Genomic DNA, 22,796 nt, shown 5'->3' with positions numbered 1-22,796 from the left:
TCTCTGAACATAGTGGACAATGAGGACTAATGAGAACTCAAGAACAATGGCAATGGGTTTCTGATCCTACTGCATGCACTGGCTTTGTGGGAGCCTAGGCAGTTTGGATGCTCAACTTACTAGACCTGGATGGAGGTGGGGGTTCCTTGGACCTCCCACAGGACAGGGAACCCTGATTGCTTTTCGGGCTGGGGGGGGACTTAATTGGGGGAGGGGGAGGGAAATGGGAGGCGGTGGCAGGGAAGAGACAGAAATCTTTAATAAATAAATAAATTTATAAAAATAAAAAAAAAGATTTGATCAATTAAAACAAAAAAATACAGTATTGTGGGGAAAGTTTTAATGATAATTCTACAATAATACAGACATAGGGCAATATATATGAAATAAGCTTTTGTTGACTTTCTGAGAAAAAGTTTTTTTAATATGACTTTTAAAGCATGTATATCTAATACCTTGAATGTAATATAATGTTTTAAATAAAACATTGCTTATATAAAAAAAACTCCAATGATAGCCTTTGCTGGAGAGGATATGGAGTAAGGGGTGCCCTCATCCTTTGCTGGTGGGACTGCAGACTTGTACAACCACTCTGGAAATCAGTATGGCAGTTTCTTAGGAAATTCTGGATAAACCTACCCCAGGATCCAGCAATACCACTCTTGGGAATATACCCAAGAGCTGCCCTATCATACTACAAAAGCATTTGTTCAGCTATGTTCATAGCAGCAATATTTGCAATAGCAAGAACCTGGAAACAACCTAGATGCCCCTCAATGGAAGAATGGATAAAGAAAGTGTGGAATATATACTCATTGGAGTACTACTCAGTGGTAAAAAACAATGACATCTTGAATTTTGCATGCAAATGGATGGAAATAGGAAACACTATCCTGAGCGAGGTAACCCAAATCCAAAATGATGAGTATGGCATGTACTCACTCATTAGTGGATTCTAGCCATAAATAAAGGACATTGAGCCTATAGTTGGTGATCCTAGAGAAGCTAATTAAGAAGGTGAACCCAAAGGGGAAAAAATGTAGTTATCCTCCTGGATATTGGAAGTATACAATTTTTTCAGGCAAAAATTGAGAGCTTGGGGGTTGCCTGGGATGTGGGTAAGGGGATATGTTGAGAGAGAAGTGAGTAGGGGAGAATGGGGAGAGCTTGTGGGAATGGGACAGTTTGGATGTAGGAGGGTTGGATATGGGAACAGGGAAGTATATATCTTAATTAAAGGAACCATTTGAGGGTTGGCAAGAGACTAGACTCTAGAGGGGTTCCCAGGTTTCCAAGGAGATGTCCCCAGCTTGTTCCTTGAGCAGCTGAGGAGAGGGTTCCTGAACTGGCCCTATCCTATAGCCACTCTGATGAATATCTTGCATATCACCATAGAACCTTCATCTGGCAATGGATGGAGATAGAGACAGAGACCCACAATGGAGCACTTGACTGTGCTCCCATTGTCCAAATGAGGAGCAGAAGGACAATGAGCATGAGCAAGGAAGTCAGGACCACGAGATGTGTGGCCCACGCACTGTGACGGTGGAGCTGATCTAATGGGAACTCACCAAGGCCAGCTAGGCTTGGACTGCTGGAACATGTGATCAAAAAGGACTCTCTGAATGTGACTGACAATGAGTGCCAACTGAGAAGACAAAGACAATGGCATTGGGTTTTGATTCTATTCCATGTACTGTCTTTGTGGGAACCTAGTCTGTTTGTATCCTCACCTTCCTAGACCTGGATGGAGGGGGGAGGTCCTTGGACTTACTACAGGGCAGGGAATCCTGACTGCTCTTTGGACTGCAGAGGGAGGGGTAGAGGGAATGGGGAAGAGGGAGGGAAATGGGAGGAGTGGAGGAGGTGAATATTTGTAATAAAATAGTAAAATAGAATAAAAAAAGAAAATACCATTATGAAAACCATCAATATGTACAATGAATATAAACCAATAGGTCATCAGGAACTAAATGTACAGACTATTATGAGCAGTCATATAGTGTCTGTGAACCAAGCTGGGCTCCTTGGCTAAAGAAGTAAACACTTTTAATCATTGACCACTCTCTCCAATCCTCCACATCTATTAATATTGTAAGAAGCTATATAAAATCTGGAGCCCATAATACTGTCTTTCTGACTATGAGTTAGTTCTCTTAATATGACAATCTACAGCCCCATTTCTTGTCTCTGTGAATTAAATGTATTGGCTATCTCAAATTATTAGAATCATATAGCATTTATATTATTAGGACTGATATATTTTTCTATATGTCAAGTTTCTTCTGTATTTTCAGTGTATTAAGTTTGTTCCTTTTAAAAATTGAATAATGTTCCACACACAACACATTTAATTTACCAACCTACTCAGAGATTGCATTTTGATTTGTTTCTATCTCTTGAGTATTATGAATTGTATTACAATGAAAAATGTAGCACAATGCAAAGTTTTAGTAGAGTAGGACATATGTCAAAGATCAGTGGGATTGGTCGATCATATGATTGTACTCTAGGAAATTTCATACTCTTTCCCATAATTCCTTGATTATACAGAGGCATGCATTATGTAGTAATTCTACTTGACAAACCCTAACCCAAATTAACCAAACAAGGGAGAAACATGACCCAAACTAATAGATTTAATCATAAAAACTGAGGACATTACAAAAAACACTATGGAAATTCAGAGAATCATAAAGACACTTTTTAAAAAGAATTATTTTTAGTGATTTCATTATTTTTATTTTATATATACTATTGTATATATACTTGTATTCATGTATTTGTGATGGTACTAAATTCCTTGGAACTGGAAATATAGACAGTTGTGAGCTGCCATGTGGGAAGAGCAATCAGTACTCTTAAACACTGAACAATTTCTTCAGACCTGATAAACACATAGTTTTAAATTCGCTATTCCTCTAAACTAGAAAACAAAAGAAATGCATGAATTTATTGATCTAGGACATTTCAAAATAAATGAACATGGAATAGTCAATTTCAATGAACCTGGAACAACTAGTAAAATACAGACAGTAATTAAAAATATGCCAACCAAAAGAGCTTATGTTGAGAAAACTGAAGAAACAATTGTTTATTTTTATAATATGACTATTACCATGAAGGCAAACCCACACAAGGATACTTCTAAAAATGAAGGAAATGAAGAGGAAGTAGAGAAATAAAGAAAGAAAAAGAAAATCATAATGAACACTGATACAGAAATCTTCAATAAAATATATTAACTCAAACCAAATTCCAGAACACATAAAAAAGATTATCTACCAAGCTCAAATGATGACTAAACATATGTAATTGAAAAATGTAATTCATCATATAATGAAACTTAAACACAAAAACTATATAATCATCTCATTAGATGTAAAAAAAAAATTCTGACAAAATCCATTGTCCCTTCATGATAAAAGCTTAGAGAGACTAAGGGTACAAGAAACATATCTCCACATAATTAAGATGATTTATACAAAGCCCACAGCCAACGTCAACATAAAAACAAAGAAACTCAAAGTATTTCCATTAAAAACAGTAACAAGACAAAGATGTGCACCTTTTCTGCACTTATTTAATATAGTGCCTTGAAGTCTTAGCTAGAGCAATAAGACAACTGAAAAAGATCAAGGGGACAGAAATTTAAAAAAAAAATCAAATTATGTTTAAAGTCCTTTGAAAGGGACAGACACACAGCCATACAAGAAACCAAACAGACACACATACAAAGACAAAACAGCTGAGAGAGAACATACAGAAGACACAGTCAAATACAGAGGAAGACACAGGAACAGAAAAAAAAATCACAAAACAGCCTTTAGGCGGAAACCGTTTCAGACTCATACAACAGAAAGAAAGGGAACGTAAGACACAGGGAACATAAATAAGGGGATTCAATTTGGTCTTGCTCTTGGTTAAATGTATCTAAGGGGAACTGCTTTTATTTCTTTCTTTAATGTGCCACATATATATTATTGTAAAAGGAGTTGTTCACCAAACCATATAATCCATGTAACCAGAAAATTTCTGTAGGTGATAAACACTTCCTACAATGTGGAAGGATATGAAATTAACAGAAAATATGTAGCATTCCTGCATGAAAAACAAATATAGAGAAAAAGACTTTAGGGAGACAGGTGATTCCACAATAGCCTTAAAAAATAAATATCGTGGGAAATGCTAAACTATCATGTGAAAGACTGGTATATAAAATTTTTAAGACATTTTTAGGGTGATTTTAATTGATATTAATAGAAAAAAATCCAGAGTCAGGTATTAGGGGTGAAAGCTGAAAGATCAGAAGAGCACAGAAGCCAGCAACTAGTTCTTAATTCTATAAAATCCTCAGACCAAATGGGGTACTCAGATATTGGATTCCCTTTGTATGCTGTGAATGCCATTGGTTAATAAAGAAGCTGTTTTGGCATGTGATAGGACAAAATAGAGCTAAGTGGGGAAAACTAAACTAAATGTTGGGATAAAGTAGGTAGAGTCAGAGAGAAGCTATGTAACCTCCAATGGGGATAGACATGCCCAGAACATTGCCAGTAAGCTACAGCCATGTGGCAATATACAGATTAATGGATATGGGTTAGTTCAGAATATAGGAGCAAGCTAGAAATATGTTTAAGCTATTGGCCAAAGAGTATTACAAACAATATGGTTTCTGTGTGATTATTCCGTGGTCTCGGCATCCAGGAATGAACAAGTAGCCCATACAACAGTATCCTGTCTCTACAGGTCCTTAGACTGTATGCCCTAAGTTTCTGTGTTCTCCTGCCTTATATTCCACAACAATATCTAGCTACACCACTCATAGGCATAGACCCAATGATCTCTATATCCCATTATGGAGATACTTGTTTATCCATGTCTATTGCTGCCCTATTCATAATAGAAATTGGAAACACCATAGATGGCTATCAACTTATGAATAAATAAGTATGACATATTTACATACTGGAATAATATTTATCTTTTAAGAAAAATTAAATTATAAAACTTGCAGTTAAGCAGATGGAGCTGAAAAAATTAGACTGAGTAATGTAGTCTAGGCCCCACAAAACAAATATTGTTTGTTTTTCTCTTGTATGTAGGTGTTAGCTTTTCAGCCTTTCATATGTGTACTATATCCAAACAGCCAAAGAATTTAACTACATAAAAATAGACCAGATAGAAGAAAAGGATCTCCCAGGAAAGGAGAAATAGAATATAGTATTATAAAAAGTTCAATGGAAAACTAAACCAGGAGATAGGAAGGGGAGTGATAAAGAGGGTAAAAGAGGAATATGTGGGGGACAACTAACTATAAAGGCTGTTTGAAAATCTCTATGTAAAACTACTACTATAAAAAAAATAAGCTATTTGCATATAGGAAAGTGTCATGGCTAATCTGCATTGTCAACTTGAAATACATCTGGAATTATTTAAAACACAATCAGGCATGCCTGGGAAGAATTTTCCCTGATTATATTATTTCAGGTTAGAAGACCCATAAAGGACCAGGGTAAATCTAAATTACACCTTCTGGTAACAGCCTACCTAAAAGGACATGAAAGAAGAAATCTTCCTTTTGGCTGCTTGCCCTTCCCCTTGCTGCCAAGTTCACCTACCCTGCTGCTGAGATTACATCATTTACCAGTGATCCTACTTCTTTGGGATTGGAAGGTACACTTGAGAGCACTGATACATCTGATCTCATGAAATGAACTACTTGATTCTTGACCTTTCTTTCAAAGGACAAGCACTATTTCTTATTCTTAAAAAATATCCCTGGGGTCAGGCTGCACCCTAGCAAACTCGGGCGGGTCCCAGCAGTGTTGGGCGCCGGTGCACCCGAGCAAGCGGCTACAGTGGGCTGCGGTGGCGGCGGGTCAGACATACAAACACAGGAAATAGCCATAAATGTTTATTAATAAAGGGGGGAGAGAAGAAGGGAGAGAGAGAGAGAAGAAGAAAGAGAGGGAAAGAAGGAGAGACAGAGGAGGAGGAGGAGAGAAGAAGGGAGAGAGAGGAGGAGAGAGGCAGAGCCCCGTGTGTACACCGGGGGAGAACACAGGGAGAGAGCAATGGCCGGCGGAGGGCAGAGGTTAAAAAGGAGTGGGCGTGGCTAGGGCAGGGACCAAAAGAATAACACTATTGAACTAGAAGACCCAAAGCCTATAGTACATTCTAATAAACTCCATTCATTTTTGTGTGTGTGTATGTGTATTTATGTGTGTGTGTATTCATAATATAAGTCTCAGTTCTCTAGAGAATCTTGATGAATACAGAAAGGAATCCAAATTGTGTAGCCAAATAATGACAATTTCCCCAACCAAATAAAGAATATCAAATAAACATCCAGTGCCAGAATGGATCACATATGATCTAGTTGTTGGACAAAAGGGTATCAAGTATCAAGGAAGCTTCCAAACATCACAAACTAATGTCAATGCTAATCTTTACCCTTCATGACTTTTAGATATTGCCTTATTGCAGTAATATTTCATTTGTATTTTAATAAATAAAGATTGCCTGAAGATCAGAGAATAAAACATTCACTCTGGTCACCTTACAGAATAGGCAGAGGTGACACACATCTTTAGTCCCAGTAGCCACCCTAGTTTGCCATAGAAACTGAGAGGTAGTATTACACGTCTTTAATCCCAGCACTAAAGAGGAATATAAGAGAGAAGGAGACAGCTCTCATTCAGTCTCATTCTGAGGATTATTGAAGGCAGGATAGCCAATTTGGGCTGAGGTAGAGGTCACAGCCAGTGATTGGCTGTTTTGCTTTTCTGACCTTCATGTTGAGCACCATTATCTGTCACTGGGTTTTTATTAATCATGCAATATCTTTCTGTTGAATATACCACTTAACAGTGTTGTGAAACATGAAGAAATAAAATCAGTTCTCCTACAGACTAGTGTTAATGATACTGGAAGGTACTCTGTACACTAATGAAGGAGAAAATTATCACCAATATCATCAAGATACAAACTGCAACCTACAACAGCTTCCTGCCTACAAGATATACTGGTGTTGTAATAGAACAAATGTGGGGTAAATAGCCAACCATTTTCTTATTGAATTGAAATCCCACTCTGTGAGGTGGTCCATTACCTGAAATTATTAAAGTGGCCATGAGCATGAGACTAGATCGGCCTTGTGGTGTATGTACCACTATTATTCTACTAAAAGAACACAGCACTAGAATGAAACCTAATGATATGTTGCTATGTCCATAGTTCAGTGTATCACTCATACCTCAGCAGAGAAGCTTCTCTTGTGGCAGGTATGAATTATCACAGAGAGAGACAGCTATGATTATTTGTAGAAACTGAGAGACATTGGTGCTGAGAGATCCTGGTAGTAATGGCTTTACTAGAGGCCACTGAGAATATACAGCAGATAACAATATTCGTAAGGTCAACCCACTAGATGAATGATTATCTGCTTGAGAGAAACTCATGAATCAAGACTTATGAGAACATTGCCAATGAATAACTGTTTGTGTCTGTTTGTAATTTTCTCATTTCCATATATTCCTTCCCTAATATAAGCTATGAGTATATATTCCAAAGCCTGTGTATTAATATTGTGAAAATAATCCACCAACTGGGCACACAAATAGCTAGGGATGATCAGTAAGATGATTTCTGCTAATATATAATGCATATAATATATCATTTTAATGAATATAAATAATACTAGGATATTTTTCATTACACAGACTGATATAGAAAAGTAAAAATATTCTCAGTCACAAATACAGCTAATTTTAGACACCAGAACAAATTCAAAGCAAACTGTTTGCCCCTGGAAAGAAATACACAAGGAAAATTCCAGCTATTTATTGCTGATTCAAAGCCATGCATGAAACAACTCTGGTAGACATAACCCTCTACAATAATGGACTTTCTGCATGTACTTCTAACCTCAAGGTTCATACAGCTAACTCTCACTTTCTGTCTGGAAACCTTGAACAAATAGAGTGCTACATGCATAGCCAAGTGTTACTCACCTTGTCCAATCAGCATGACATCCTTAGCCTGAGAGAAACTGTGTGATTAGTATGGCTCTTCTTCCCATTTTGCTCAAGAAGTATTGTGTGATCCTAAAAATGTGATTTCTTTTTTTCACAGGCTTGTTGTAGAAGAGAAATGTGAAAGAAATATGTGTGTGTGTGTGTGTGTGTGTGTGTGTGTGTGTGTCTATGTACTAGAAGGGAGAGGTAGATGAATGTATATAGAGAGAAGTGTGAAGAGATATAACTGACTGAGTACAGAGATATAAAAGACGTAGCTGCATAGAAGAAATATGTGTATGTAGGAGAGATGTATGTGGAAGAAGTTTATGGCTGTGTGGAGAATGCAACTATGTGCAAAGAGAGTTGGCTCTGTAAAGAAGTGTTAAGTAGCTATATGAAGAATATATGGAGAATGTGTAGAGACTGTAACTGTGAAAATAAATGTAACTATATATAAAGAACTATGGTTGTGTAGAAGAGAGATGTAAGGAGACATATATAACTGTAATAATGAGGTGTAACTATGTGGAGTCAGAAAGATTTTCAGAAAGGTATTTTTCAAAATAAAGTAAAAGAGAAACTTACCATCAGGAAAGGATGTGTTTGCTTTTTTTTCTTTAGTTACCATCAAAAACCATGTGTGTTTCTTTATTTACCCTCAAATATAAAAAGTTCAGATAGAAAAGTCAAAGAATTTTTTTCTATATCCCAATTCCCAGCTATTTTGAAATCATTCATTTTGCGACCCTGGATACAGTCATGGGAGCAGCTTTCCCTGGGCTATGATACATTGGAACACTTAGTCCTAAATGAGATGTTTTCTCCAACCCCTCACTCCAGTCTCAGAATGTAGAAAAAGAGGGAGAAAGATTGTAAGAGCCAGACATATGAATGACTCCAAGGCAATAGTCTTTCAGACATAATAGTATTGAAGTACTGACACACATATATAAAGTCATAGAAATGGTTGTAGCATGTAGAAAATCTGCACAGATTCAAGCTAGAAGAGGTCCTAGCACTGAGAAAAGGAAGGTGACACCCTAATCAAAAAGGTATTTTCAACTGATTGCCTTAAGTAAAGAGCAAATAAATTTTATTCAGTACATTGTCATCTGGTATATTATCTATACTCTATAGGAGGGCTCATGTTTAGGAATTGTTGATAAATATGAAAGTAATTCATTGATTTTTTTTCATTTTGTTTGTTGGTTTGCTTGTTTGTTTTTGTTTTGTTTTGTTTGGAAACATTTTGGAGGATGATTTGTCATTTATTTTTCTTTTTGTTGTTTTGGCGTTTTATGTGATTTATTTTTTAAAGAGAGAAAGAACATAAAACTGAGTGGGTAGAGTGGTGGGGAAGATTTAGATAGATTTGGAGAGAGGGAAGATATAATGAAAATATATTCTACAAATTTTTTTTAAAAAAAATTCTACTGCAGTAGATTGATACCAGTTTATAATGTATCACAAGCAATTAAAATGTCTATGTTTCTTGAAAATTTTTGTTGCTGGGCCATCAGTGATTATGTTGAATGGCAGGGGTAAGAGTAGACATGCTTGATTTTTACCCAATCTTTTCAGAGAATCCATATTTTCACCATCAGTATGATGTTATGTGTGGACTTGTTGCAGTAACCATCTTTAGGCAAGGTAAAATCCTTCTCTAAATACTTTTTTGGGCTTTCCTAAGGTAAAGAATATTGAAATGTATCTCTTTTGCTGAATATATTGAAATGATTATGAGAAATGGTGCAAGATTCTTTATTTTAAGGAATCATCCCTATTCCACCCTACTTAATTTTACCCTTAAAGCCTTCACACCTGTAATAAGCATGGAAACAATTCTCTCTGAATAAGCAAAAAAGAGGAATCTGTAGTGTAGGTAAAGTAGGAAAGCTATAGTGTAGGATAATTATAATAATATAGTATAAGGATAAGTATAATAGAGGAAATATAGAATAACCATAATTTAGAAAATAGGAAATTAAGTATGAAAACTGTGTGAAGTAGACAGGAGGAATGTTAAGAGAATATTTTGCCCACTTGGAGGCTGCCACACCCATATGGCCCTGCCAGAGGGAAGGCTGCACCCAGTAACCTTGGTAATCTTGCTACAAAAGAAGGACTCCTTCCTTCTGGATCCAGTCATACCTAGGACATCTGGTTATCAGAAGGATAGGATGAGAGGCGGTTTCAAATAGGCTTAGAAAGAGACAGCAGAAGCAAGGCAGTTATCTCACTTTCACGAAGGCCCTGGCACGCTTCTGAGTCTTGTAGCAAGATCCTCCAAAAGCCTGCCTCCCAAGAGCAGAGCAGAGCCTCCTAAATTGAATGCTTTGCCTCCCGAAAGCATACCTAATGCCTTATCTTCCAAGAGCAGATGATTGCCAGACCACACAGACTGCGTGGTCAAGAATTTGAGCTTTGCAGTCAAGCACCGAGTGTCGCCAGGCATCCAGCCTGAAGAAATCCCAAAGTCCTTTATATGGCAGAAGAATATCAGGTTGTATGGGTTGGATGATGCTATTTAATGCTTATGTGAAATATTAAGAGAAGAGTATAGATGCGTTTTGTCTGTGAAATGTTATGCATGCATTTAGTGTGTGAAATGTTAAGATATATTTTATGGATAATTGATAAGATTAAGAATGTTAATTGATAAGTTGTGTTAAGGTTAAGAAGTGCTTTATAGATAACTGATAAGTCAAATAGAAATAGAAATTGGTTTATGTATTAGAATTAGTAGATTTAATAATTGCAATATTGAATTGTTTATATGTTGTCTATTACATGCGTATTAAGAGTGTGAATCCCCATAATTCATTGGATATAGAAGCTACTAATAAAGAATCATCATAAAGACAATTCTCTTGCTTGGTCTGGTTATTCATGGCTCTCTGGAGAGAAGGGCACTGATTCCTCATAGCACTACTCATAAAAGAACCTTGAGCTGAAATCCAACAGCTTTTGACAACACCCTTATCCTATTCTATAATCAGTCTACATGCTTTAAAACAAACTCAATTTTCTTATTGTGCTATATGACTTTTCAGTAGGATTGTCCTTGGAGAAGTTGTAGTCTCCTAAGATTTTGGCTAATAGTTTGACTTTTAACTTTACTTGTTTGTTCAGTCATTAAAACATCTCAAACATTTTCTAATCATTAAGTGTGGGAGTGGTGTTCCTTGATTTTGTTAATTACCATTCCACGGTTCTCCATAACCATTTCACAGATACATATTCCAACCAAAGATATATGAAAGAAAAGGTACCCCATCTTAACACCATATATTTAAAAATTATTAATCTTTGCAAATATTAATATATTTAGCAAAACATGATTTAATGCATAGTTGATTAATTGTTGGTTTTGAACATTTTGTGTAACATTAGTATCAAAATACTAATCTTTAAAAATATTAATGCAATTTATCAAACATGATGTAATGCATAAGTCTATTAATTATTGATTTTGAGTTTTTGTCCTTATTATACATTAGACTTTTCTTTATTTGATTCTTGTTTTCTTATCATTTGCACATTTTCAATATTCTGTTTTGTGATTTGTATGTATGTGTTTTGTTGTTGTTTATTCCAAATATTAGCCACTTAATGATTATAGACAATACAATTATCTTTTATCTGACATTGTCAACTACACATAAATAGTTTACTTTGATAACATTAATTTATCTAATTTTGTCTTGCCATTTGGTTCTTGGATAATTTAGATTATCTGTAGGCTATATAAGAGTTTTTTTAGTGTTTATTGCATTCCATAGTTATTATGATTCTTGGAATTGGTATATGTTAAAATGCATAAGTCAATCTTAATTTTGGAGACTTAGCGGGAGTAATATATTAAGACTGCAGTGCAGTGTAACATAAAAAATGGTGGTTGGGTGTTTGAACATCACAGTCCCTGTCCCAAAGCTAGCACTAGATATAAAATTGTAAACAATTTTTATCATTGATCTTGCTAGTATTTTATTATTTCTAATCAATCAGACTTATAAGATCTGTCTTAGGTAGGTATAAGAAATAAATGATTATTTTAAGAGTACTTTACGAAATCATTCCAGCACAAAGTCATGGTTTGTTCAGTCAGTATTTTGGGATTCATTCTGGCAGAAAGATTAATTTCTGGAATAGTTTCAAGTGAACTAACAAATGTTCTTACAAAATAAATTCTATGCTCATATAAGGTCAGAAAATTCAAGTCAATTAATTATTATGCGATTATTAGCTCTTGTATATGTTTCTAATACATGTTGAATTTCATAAAAGTTACATCATGGTATAAGTTTTTCCTATCAATTCTTGTCAGTACCAGTTCTTCCCTATACAAGTGAATATTTCCCAGAAACTATCTTATGAAATACAAGTTTAAGGAGAATTAGTCTATTAGGGTCAATCTGGGACCTCTGAGGGAGTAAGAGGAGTGGACCCAGACCAGAATTTACAGAAACAGATAAAAGAAAGTAACCTAGGCCAAAGTAAGCCTGAGGCAATGACCTCTACCTTGGGTTGGAGCTGGCTTGAGGCAACAAATTCCACAGGAACGGGACTAACCAACTACCTACACCTGAGAGGGCCTGAGAAAGCAAGCTCCACAGGAGCAGGAAAGAAAAATCTATTCCAGGGATATTGGTGAACTAAGATTGAGCCAGCAACCTGGGCCAGGGCAGATCTAAGACAGTGAACTCCACCAGAATAGAGACAAGGGAAAAACTGCTGAGTGAGTGAGCCAGAGCCAGAGACCACTCAGGGTCTGGACATGAATCTGGGACTTTCAAGGAAGTAGACATAAGCCAGGAAACCTGTGGGTCTAGGTATGAGTCTAGGACTTCTGAGGAACTAGGCCTGAGCCAGGACCCCTGTGAGTCTGGGCATGAATCTGGTACCTCTGAGGGAGTAGGCAGGAACCAGAGATCTCTGTGGGTCCAGGATTGAGTCTGAGACCTCGGAGGGTGTAGGCCTGAGCCAGGACCTCTGTGAGTCTGGGCATTGGTCTGAAACATCAAAGGGAATAGGCAAGAACCAGAAATGTGTAAAGGTGGAACATAAATCTGGGACCTCAGAGGGAGTAAGCCTGAGCCTGGGCCTATACAGATCTGGGCTCACCCGAGCCTGGGAACTCTGAGGGTGTAGACCATAGCCAGAGTTCTTTACAGGACCAATCCCAAGCCAGGAACCTCTGCAGGAACAGACCCAGACCAGAGACATTTACTGAAACAGGACTGAGCCAACAATCTAGGCTAGTGCAGGCCTGAGATATCAAACTCCAAGGGAGTGGAGCAAAACCCAGGAGCACTGAGGAACCTCCAGGAACACAAAGTGACCAAAGGGATAACTAGAACTGTGGCACTGACTGTACCACAAGGAACAACCTTCTGAGCCTTGGATTCAATGGCACCTAGATTAATCAAAAAAATCACAGATAGCCACAGCCACACATATTAGAGCAAAAAATGAGTAGAAAAGGTAAGAACACATGCAACACCACAAAGAACAACACAGCATCAGTAAAATCTAAAGACCATACAACAGCAAGACTTGAACAACCAAACATATATGAAGCAGAAGAAAATGACCTAAAAAATAACTTCAGAAGAATGTTTGAAACTCTTAAAGAGGAAATGAGAAATTCCCTGAAAGAAATGGAGGAAATGACAAACAAAAAATTGGAAGACATCAGCAAATCCCTTAAAGAAAACCAAGAAAAGGCAATCAAACATATTAAAGAAACTATTTAAAACTTGAAAACTGAAATAGCGACAATAAAGAAAACACAAGCCGATGTAATTATAGAAACAGAAATCGTGAGAAAATGATCAGGAACCACAAATGCAAGTATGAACAGTAGAATACAAGAGACAGAAGAGAGAATCTCAAGCACTGAAGATACAATTAAGAAAATAGACTCATCAGACAAAGAAAACATTAAATCTAACAAAAGCTTAACCCAGAATATCCAGGAAATATGCGACACCATTAAAAGGCCAAACCTAAGAATAATATGTATAGAAAAAGGAGAAGTTCAACTAAAAAGCACAGAAAATATGTTTAACAAAATCATAGAAGAAAACATTCCCAACCTAGAGAAAGATAAGCCAATGAAAATACAAGAAGCTTCAAAACACCAAATAAACTGGATCCAAAAATGTCCCCTTGACTCCTAATAATCAAAACACTAAACATACTTAGTAAAGAAAAAAAAAATATTAAGAGCTGCAAAGGAAAAAGGCCAAGTAACATATAAAGGCAGACCTATCAGAATTACATCTGATTTTCATTAGAGACCATGAAAGACAAAAGGTCATAGTAAAGCATTATGCAGATATTGAGAGACAATAGATACCAGCCCAGATTACTGTATCCAGCAGAACTTTCAATCACCATAGAAGGAAAAAACAAGATATTCCATGACACAACCAATTTTTATGATTATTATTGAAAAAAAAATTTCTGCCTCCTCCCAGCCTCCCATTTCTCTCCCGCTCCTCCCACTCCTCTCCCCCTCCCTCTCTAGTCCGAAGAGCAGTCAGGGTTCCCTGCCCTGTGGAAAGTCCAAGGTCCCCCCCCCCCCCCCCGCCTCCATCCAGGTCTAGGAAGGTGAACATCCAAACTGGTTAGGCTCCCACAAAGCCAGAACATGAAGTAGGACCAAAACCCAGTGCCATTGTCCTTGGCTTCTCAGCAGCCCTCATTGTCCATCATGTTCAGAGAGTCCGGTTTTATGCCATGCTTTTTCAGTCCCAGTCCAGCTGGCCTTGGTGAGCTCCCAATAGATCAGCCCCACTGTCTCAGTGGGTGGGCGCACCCCTTGCGATCCTGACTTCCTTGCTCATCTTCTCCTTCCTTCTGCTCCTCATTGGGACCTTGGGAGCTCAGTCCAGTGCTCCAATGTGGGTCTCTGTCTCTATCTCTAGCCATCGCCAGATAAAGGTTCTATGGTGATATGCAAGATATTCATCAGTATGGCTATAGGATAGGGCCATTTCAGGTTCCCTATCCTCACCTGCCCAAGGAACTAACTGGGGACATCGCCCTGAGCACCTGGGAGCCCCTCTAGGTTCAAGTCTCTTGCCAACCCTAAGATGGCTCCCTAAATTAATATATATACTTCTCTGCTCCAATATCCACCCTTTCTTTATCCCAACAATACCATTTCCCCAAGATCCCCCCATCCTCCCCTTCTCACTGTTCTCTCCCCATCTCCCCTTACCCCCACCCCAACGCAACCCACAAGTTCCCAATTTTTGCCTGTCTGGTAATCTTGTCTACTTCCAATATCCAGGAGGATAACTATATGTTTTTCTTTGGGTTCACCTTCTTATTTAGAATCTCTAGGATCACAACTTATAGGATCAATGTCATTTTTTTATGGCTAGAAACCAATTATAAGATAGTACATCCCATGTTCATCTTTTTGGGTCTGGGTTACCTCACTCAGGATAGTGTTTGCTATTTCCATCTATTTGCATGCATTGTTTTTTACTGCTGAGTAGTACTCTAATATGTATATATTCCACACTTGCCTTGGTGCCTGCCCATCTCTTCCTTCAAATGCTATCCGATGGATTTTCTGGTACAGGATCAGGTTCCCTTGCTGGCCAGGGACCTCGCAGACAAAATTCCTACCTTGCTGCTGGCAGGCTACTGAAACAAAGGAACTCCTGCCTGTCCAGTTGCACTCACCACCTTGTCCCAGCACCCAAACTGGCTGAGCTGGAGGATCTTATGGCCCCAAGGATCGGAGGAAGAAGGGGGAATCCTGGGTGCAAGCTGGGATGGGATAGGAAGAGAAAGGCTGTAGCAGAGGGTAGCAGCTCTTGCAGTATGACCAAGGAGTTAAGGGGTCGGGGAATCTCTATGCTCTCTTTCCGGGCTCCTGCCACAGATCAAGAACACCCTCACCCCTCTTATGGATCTTCTGGTACAGGACCAGGGCCCCTTGCTTGCCGGGGACCGACCTCGCTGACAAAAGGTCTACATTGCTGCCAGCAGGCTATTGAAACAAAGGTACTCCTGCCCGCCCGGTTGCACTCACCACCCCATCCCAGCCAGCCTATTGTCTTTGTAGCAGTTTATTTTGTTTGGGGATTATTCTGAGACCCCTTTAGCAAACGAATCAGTTAGATGCAACAACACAATACCAATAGTAAAATCATCATTTAGTGACAAAAGATTGCCAGTTGGAACTCTTGTCTCTGCCATTACTTGTTGATTTCATTTAGATTACCTTTATATATGTATATATTTCAGTAAATTTCTACTGTATTAGGTTTCCATATTATAGCTCAAATGCCCACTATTTTTTTCCCTTTATCCATGCATTTCCTCCCACAATCTCTTCACCCTCCTCTAAATTTGATCCACCCATCTATCCATACTATCTGTTTGGTTTCCCTTTCCTAATGCAATCTATATGCTCTCTCTATTCCCTTACTGTATACTTATCATCCATCCGTAATTCCATGAACTGCATATTAGTTATCAATGCATTCACAGCTAATATCCACATATAAGCAAAAATATACCATATTTGTCTTTCTGGGTCTCACTCAAGATGATGTTTCTAATTCTATCCATTAGCCTGAAAATTTCATGATATCATCTTTTTAACAACTGAGTCATACTCCACTGTGTAAATGTACCATATTTTTCTTTATCCATTTTTCTGTTGAAGGAACATGCAAGTTATTTCTAATATCTTATTATTATGAATAGACCAACAGTGAAAGTAGTTGAGCAAGTGTCTCTGTGGGGATATGAAGCATCCTTTGGATATATGCCCAAGAGTAGTGTAACTAGTTCTGGAGGTGGACATATCCCATCATTTTTAGGAAGCCAACACTAATTTCCATAGTAGGTGTATAAGTTTTCACTCTCACCAGCAATGCATGCATTCTCCCCTTACTCCACATCCTCACCAGCATAAGTTATCACTTGTTTTGTTGATCTTAGCCATTATGAGACATGGAAGATGAACTCTCTAATTAGTTTTGATTCACATTTCTCTAATAGTTAAGGATGCCAAACTTTTCATAATTGTTTCCTGGACATTTAAAATCCCTCTATTAAGAATTCTGTATTTAGATTTGTACATCATTTATACTTGTGTATTTGTCATAAAATATATTTGCTCTTATTTTCACTTCCCCCAAGATCCTTCCAATCTCCAAATCCAGAGAAAAAGAAATAGTAACTTTTTTTAATAATTCCTTCTGTAAGGTGAACCAACAAAATACAATACAATGAAAGTTGCTTTGCTTGTTTGGATTTACAGAAAAATATTTTACCTGTAAAATATTTAAAGCATATATTTGCTTCAATTTTATTATATATAGGAAGCAATTCATGAAATATATGTTATGAAACACTTAAATCTTAAATAATTAGAAAAGAGTGATATAATATGTTCTAAAAATTAGCATGCCCACTTCAAAGAATTAAAATTGAGTTGCCGAATAAGAATTCTACATATTTCTTAATTTATTACTAATTTTGTTAAATCAAAATTCTTATATTATTCCATATTTGATATAGCATAGTATATTAATAAACCGGGCAGTAGTGGCACATGGCTTTAATCCCAGCACTCAGGAGGCAGAGGCAGGCAGATCTCTGTGAGTTCAAGGCCAGCCTGGTCTAGAAGAGCTAGTTCCAGGACAGGAACCAAAAGGCTACAGAGAAACCCTGTCTCGAAAAAAAATAAAGAAAGCATAGTATATTAATGCATAATATGGATTTAAAATAACATATTCATGAATCTAGTTTTAAAAATATAGTGTGATTAGTTGTAACTTTTACATATTTTTATAAAATTTTGTATGAGTATGTCATGTGATAATTTAGTAGTTAAATGAAATGTTTCAGAAATTATCAAGAGTATATATGTGTGCATATCTGTGTATATGTTAAGCTACATTAAAAATCATAAGTAAATAGAGTCTAAGGAAATCATAGGATACTAAAACACAAATATAAAATAATATAAAATATATTTCACTTATACAAACAATTTAGTCATGAATCTTATTAAACAGCACTCTTAAGCTGAATACAACAAAATTATAATTATAAAAAACTAATAATTAAGAGGTATAGCATGATAACATGCATAAAGACATAGGTTTATTTCACAATTGAATATAATGAGGTGTAGTGTTACACCTTGAGTCCCATTCACTGAAGATAGAGACAGGTTGATCAGAAGTTCAGTGTTGTCTTTGGCTATACAGGGAATGCCTACTCACCCTGAGATACACAACATTATCTCTCAAGCAGTGCCAAGCAAGATGGCTGTGAAGGCAAAGGCAAATGTTACACAAATGATGATTTTACTTAATCCTTGGGATCCATATGAAGAGAGAGAACTTTATCTCATGAAGTGTCTTTACACTTCCACACATGCATTGATGCATGCACGGCCAAACATAGATATACCTATAAAATAAACAAATAAAACAAAATTTAAAAATATATACATAAACTTAAAACTTTATCCATTTTTGGTAATTTCACATAGAATATTGTATAAAATTGTTCATATATTAGGCAGCCACACATATTTTAGCAAATTTATGAAGTTTAAAATCATATCAAGTATCTTATTCTGACCACAAATATACAAAACTAGAAATTAATAGTAGAAAGTCCTGTGGGAAAAAATCACTCAATATGGAAATTAACTGCCTGATACTAAACAACTAGTTTTCAATGAAGTGAATGAAGCACCATTTTTTAGAAAAAATAAAATGGAAGTACAATGTACCCAAACAAATAGGACATAGCATAAAGGACTCTAAGAAATAAGATTTATCAATAAATAAATACATAAAAATTAATAAATGCCAAAAATAAATTATTATTTTTCACCAAGGAATTAGAAAACAGAGAATAGAATGACCGCATTTCAAAATTGGTAGAGGTTGGAAATGACTCACATAAGGAGTACAAGTTCACAATCTCACAATACATGGCACATCCATGGACCTTTAGAGTGAAGCTGGATCAGATTCAAGTCAAGGTACTCAGGTTCAAGAAACACTATGACAGCTCCGGGATGCTGGAGAAGCAAGGATCAGATGACATCTGACCCAGATTAGAGAATCCAGGCCCAAATATCTTTACTTGATTGGGAAAGAGACAGGGGTGAGCCACAGTTTGTTGTTGTTGTTGTTGTGTTTTTGTTTTTGTTTTTGACACTTGTAACCACTATTACAATAGAAAACCTACAGAGGAATACAGAGGCTAGACACTGTGGCCTATTTGAATATATGTATATTGAAATTCAAATTTCTGATATGAATGGTGTTTAAGTTTTCCATGGTGAACAATAAATATTTCTACAGTAACATTTGAAGTCTCCAGGAAGAAGATGGAGTCCCACATAAACGATTCTACCTAGTTCATATGATGTCATTCAGCTGAGAGCACAACTTAAAGATTGGTTTTGGATTATAAACTGCTCACAACATTTTTGAGGTGACTAAATGAGATGATCCAGCAGTACAGACTACTATAGCCAGGACTTCAGACAAGCCCTGCACTTTCCCATAGACTGAATGGTACAGCTACCTCTCCCAGGATTTAACAATTAACCAAATTTTTTCTTTCAGAATCCCTGAAAGATAACATTGCCCCCAGACAAATAATACTCTGAGGCGATGCTGGAAATAGGACCAGGATCTATTCTTGGTGCATTAGTTAGCTTTTTTGGAGCCCATTCCCTATAGTGGAATGCCATGATCAGCCTTGGTGCTTAGTTTGGAACTTACCCAATTTAATTTGCAAGACTTTGTTGACTCCTCATGGGAGTCTCTATCCCTTAGTTGGGAAGAGTGGATTAAGGCTGGTAGAAGAGATATAGGGATAGATCTTTGTTTGGAATATAAAATGAAATTAAATAAAATAAAGGGTAAAATGAAAGGAAAGGGAGACACTACAATAGACACCAAGGAAATTCAAAGAATCCTTAGGTCATACTTCAAAAATTTGTACTCCACAAGATTAGACAATCTAAAAGCAACAATCTTCTCTATAGATGCCAGAAATCAAAGTTAAATGAATACAAGATAAACTTATTATATCTATAGCTCCTTAGCAAATATTAGCATTCCTTAAGTCTTCTAACCAATAAGAGGTCAGATGGTTTCACTGCAGAATTCAACCAGACTTTCAAGAAGAGCTAATACCAATACTCTTCAAATTATTCCACACAGTAGAAGCAGAAGGAACATGGCCAAATTCATTTTATGAGACCACAGTCACCTTGATACCCAAATTACACAATGGCACACATGAAACCAATGGATTTACAGACCAATCTCCCTCATGAACACAGATGCAAAATTACTCAACAAAGTACTCATAAACCAAATCCAAGAACACATAAAAAGAATCATCCACCATGATCAGGTGGGCTTCATGCTAAAGATGCAGGGATGATTCATTATATGAAGATCTTTCAGCATAATCCACCATATAAGCAAACTGAAAGAAAAAGAACATCATATCATTGCATGCTAAAAAAATTAACAAAATCCAACTCCCCTTCATAATAAAAGTCTTTGAAAGTATAGGGATAGAAGGGGCACACCTAAACATAATAAAAGCAATATACAGAAAGCTGATTGTCAATGTTGAATTAAATGGAGAGAAACTCAAAGCAATTCCACAATGATTAGAAATAAAACAATGCATTCCACTCTCTCCATATCTAATCAATACAGTACTTGAAGTTATAGCCTGAGGAAAAAGACCACTAAAGGATATCGACGGGATACAAATAGGAAAGGAAGATGTCAAACTATCATTATTCAAAGATAATATGATAACATACATTAGTGGCCCCGCCAAAAAACGCCTATCAGTGAACTCCAACAGTTGATAACTTTAGTGAAGTGACTGGACAAAAGACTAACAAAAAACATTAGAAGCCCTACTATATACAAATAATAAATTGGCTGAAAAAGAAATCAGAAAAACAACACTTTTAACAATAGCCACAAAGAAAATATCTTGGTGTAACTCTATCCAAACAGCTGAAAAACCTCTATGAAATGAACTTCAAGTATTTAAAGAAAAAAAGCAGGGAAGGTATGACAAGATAGAAAGACCTCCAATGCTGCTCACTGATTGGTAGGATTAACAGTAAAAATGGCCATCTTACCAAAAGCAATCTACAGATTCAACACAATCACAATTTAAAAAATCCCAAGAAAATTCTTAACAGGCCTTGAAAGAACAATACTCAACTTCATAGAGCATAAATGACCCTGTAAGATAAAATAAATTCCAGTGGTATCACCATGCCTGATTTCAAGCCCTACTACAATGCTATAGTAATAAAAACACTGTGGTGTTTTCATTAAAATAGACAGGTAATGGAATCAAATAGAAGACCCAGACATAAATCCACTTATGGACACCTGATTTTTGACAAAGAAACCAAAATTAAAAAATGGGAAAAAGCATATTTAACAAATGGTACTGGTAAAACTGGATGCTGGCCTATAGAAGAATACAAATATTTTCATATCTATCACCATTCAGAGTACTAAAGTTCAAATGGATCAAAGACCTCAGCATAAACCCAGATACACTGAACATGATAGTAGAGATATTGCGGAATAGACTTGAATGCATGGGCACAGGAGACAACTTCCTGTATAGAACACCAATAATTTAGATAATATGATTGACAATTTATAAATGAGAACCTGTGATTTATAAATGATAAATGGGACCTCATGAAACTAAAAGGCTTCTGTAAGGCAAAGGACACTGTCATTAGGACAAATTGGCAGCCTACAGAATTGAAGATCTTCACCATCCCTACATCTGACAGAAGCTAATTTACAAAATATTTAAAGAACTCAAGAAAGTTTACATCAAAAACATCTTCTTAAAAATGGAGTACAGATCTATACAGAGAATTCTCAACAGAAGAATCTCAAATGTCTAAGACACACTTAAAGAAATGTTCTGCATCCTTAGCCATCAGGGAAATGCAAGTCAAAAGGATTCTGCTATTCCACCTTACACCTGTCAGACTAGTTAAGGTCAAAAATATAAGTAACAGCTCATGCTGGAGTTGATACAGAGCAAGACAAATACTCCTCCATCACTGGCAGGAGTGCAAACTCATACAACAACTTTGGAAATTACTATGATAGTTTTTTTCAGAAAATTGAGAGCCTATCTTTCTCAAGACCCAGATATACCACTCTTGGGCATATACCCAAACGATGCTCAATTATACCACAAGGACACTTGCTCACCTATATTCATAGCAGCATTGTTCATAATAGCCAGAACCTGTAAAAAACCTAGATGTCCTTCAACTGATGAGATGATAAAGAAAATGTAGTACATTCACACAATGGAGTGTTACTCATCTGTTAAAAACAATACCACCATGGAAATCAAAATCAAGTGGATGTACCCAGAAATAAAGCATCAAGAATGAGACAACCCAGACCTAGAAAGACAAACATGGCAGGTACTCACTTTTAAATAGATAGCAGTTTTAAGATAAAAAGATAATCATGCTACAATCAATAGACCAGAGAGTCTAGGTGACTATGAGTGCTTAAGAATGACATTCAGATCTCACTGGGAAGGAGAAATAGAAGAGATTTCATAGATTTACTGGGGGCCATTGGATTTGAAATATGCAAGAATCTGGTGGGATACAGTGGTATGGAGAGTAGTAAAATAGACTAGAGATAATTAGAAAGAGGGTCATTTCAGGTTAAGGTAGAA

This window comes from Microtus pennsylvanicus, chromosome X, assembly GCF_037038515.1.
Source record: "Microtus pennsylvanicus isolate mMicPen1 chromosome X, mMicPen1.hap1, whole genome shotgun sequence".
NCBI classification, from domain to species: Eukaryota; Metazoa; Chordata; class Mammalia; order Rodentia; family Cricetidae; genus Microtus; species Microtus pennsylvanicus.
This window is presented reverse-complemented; position numbering follows the sequence as displayed.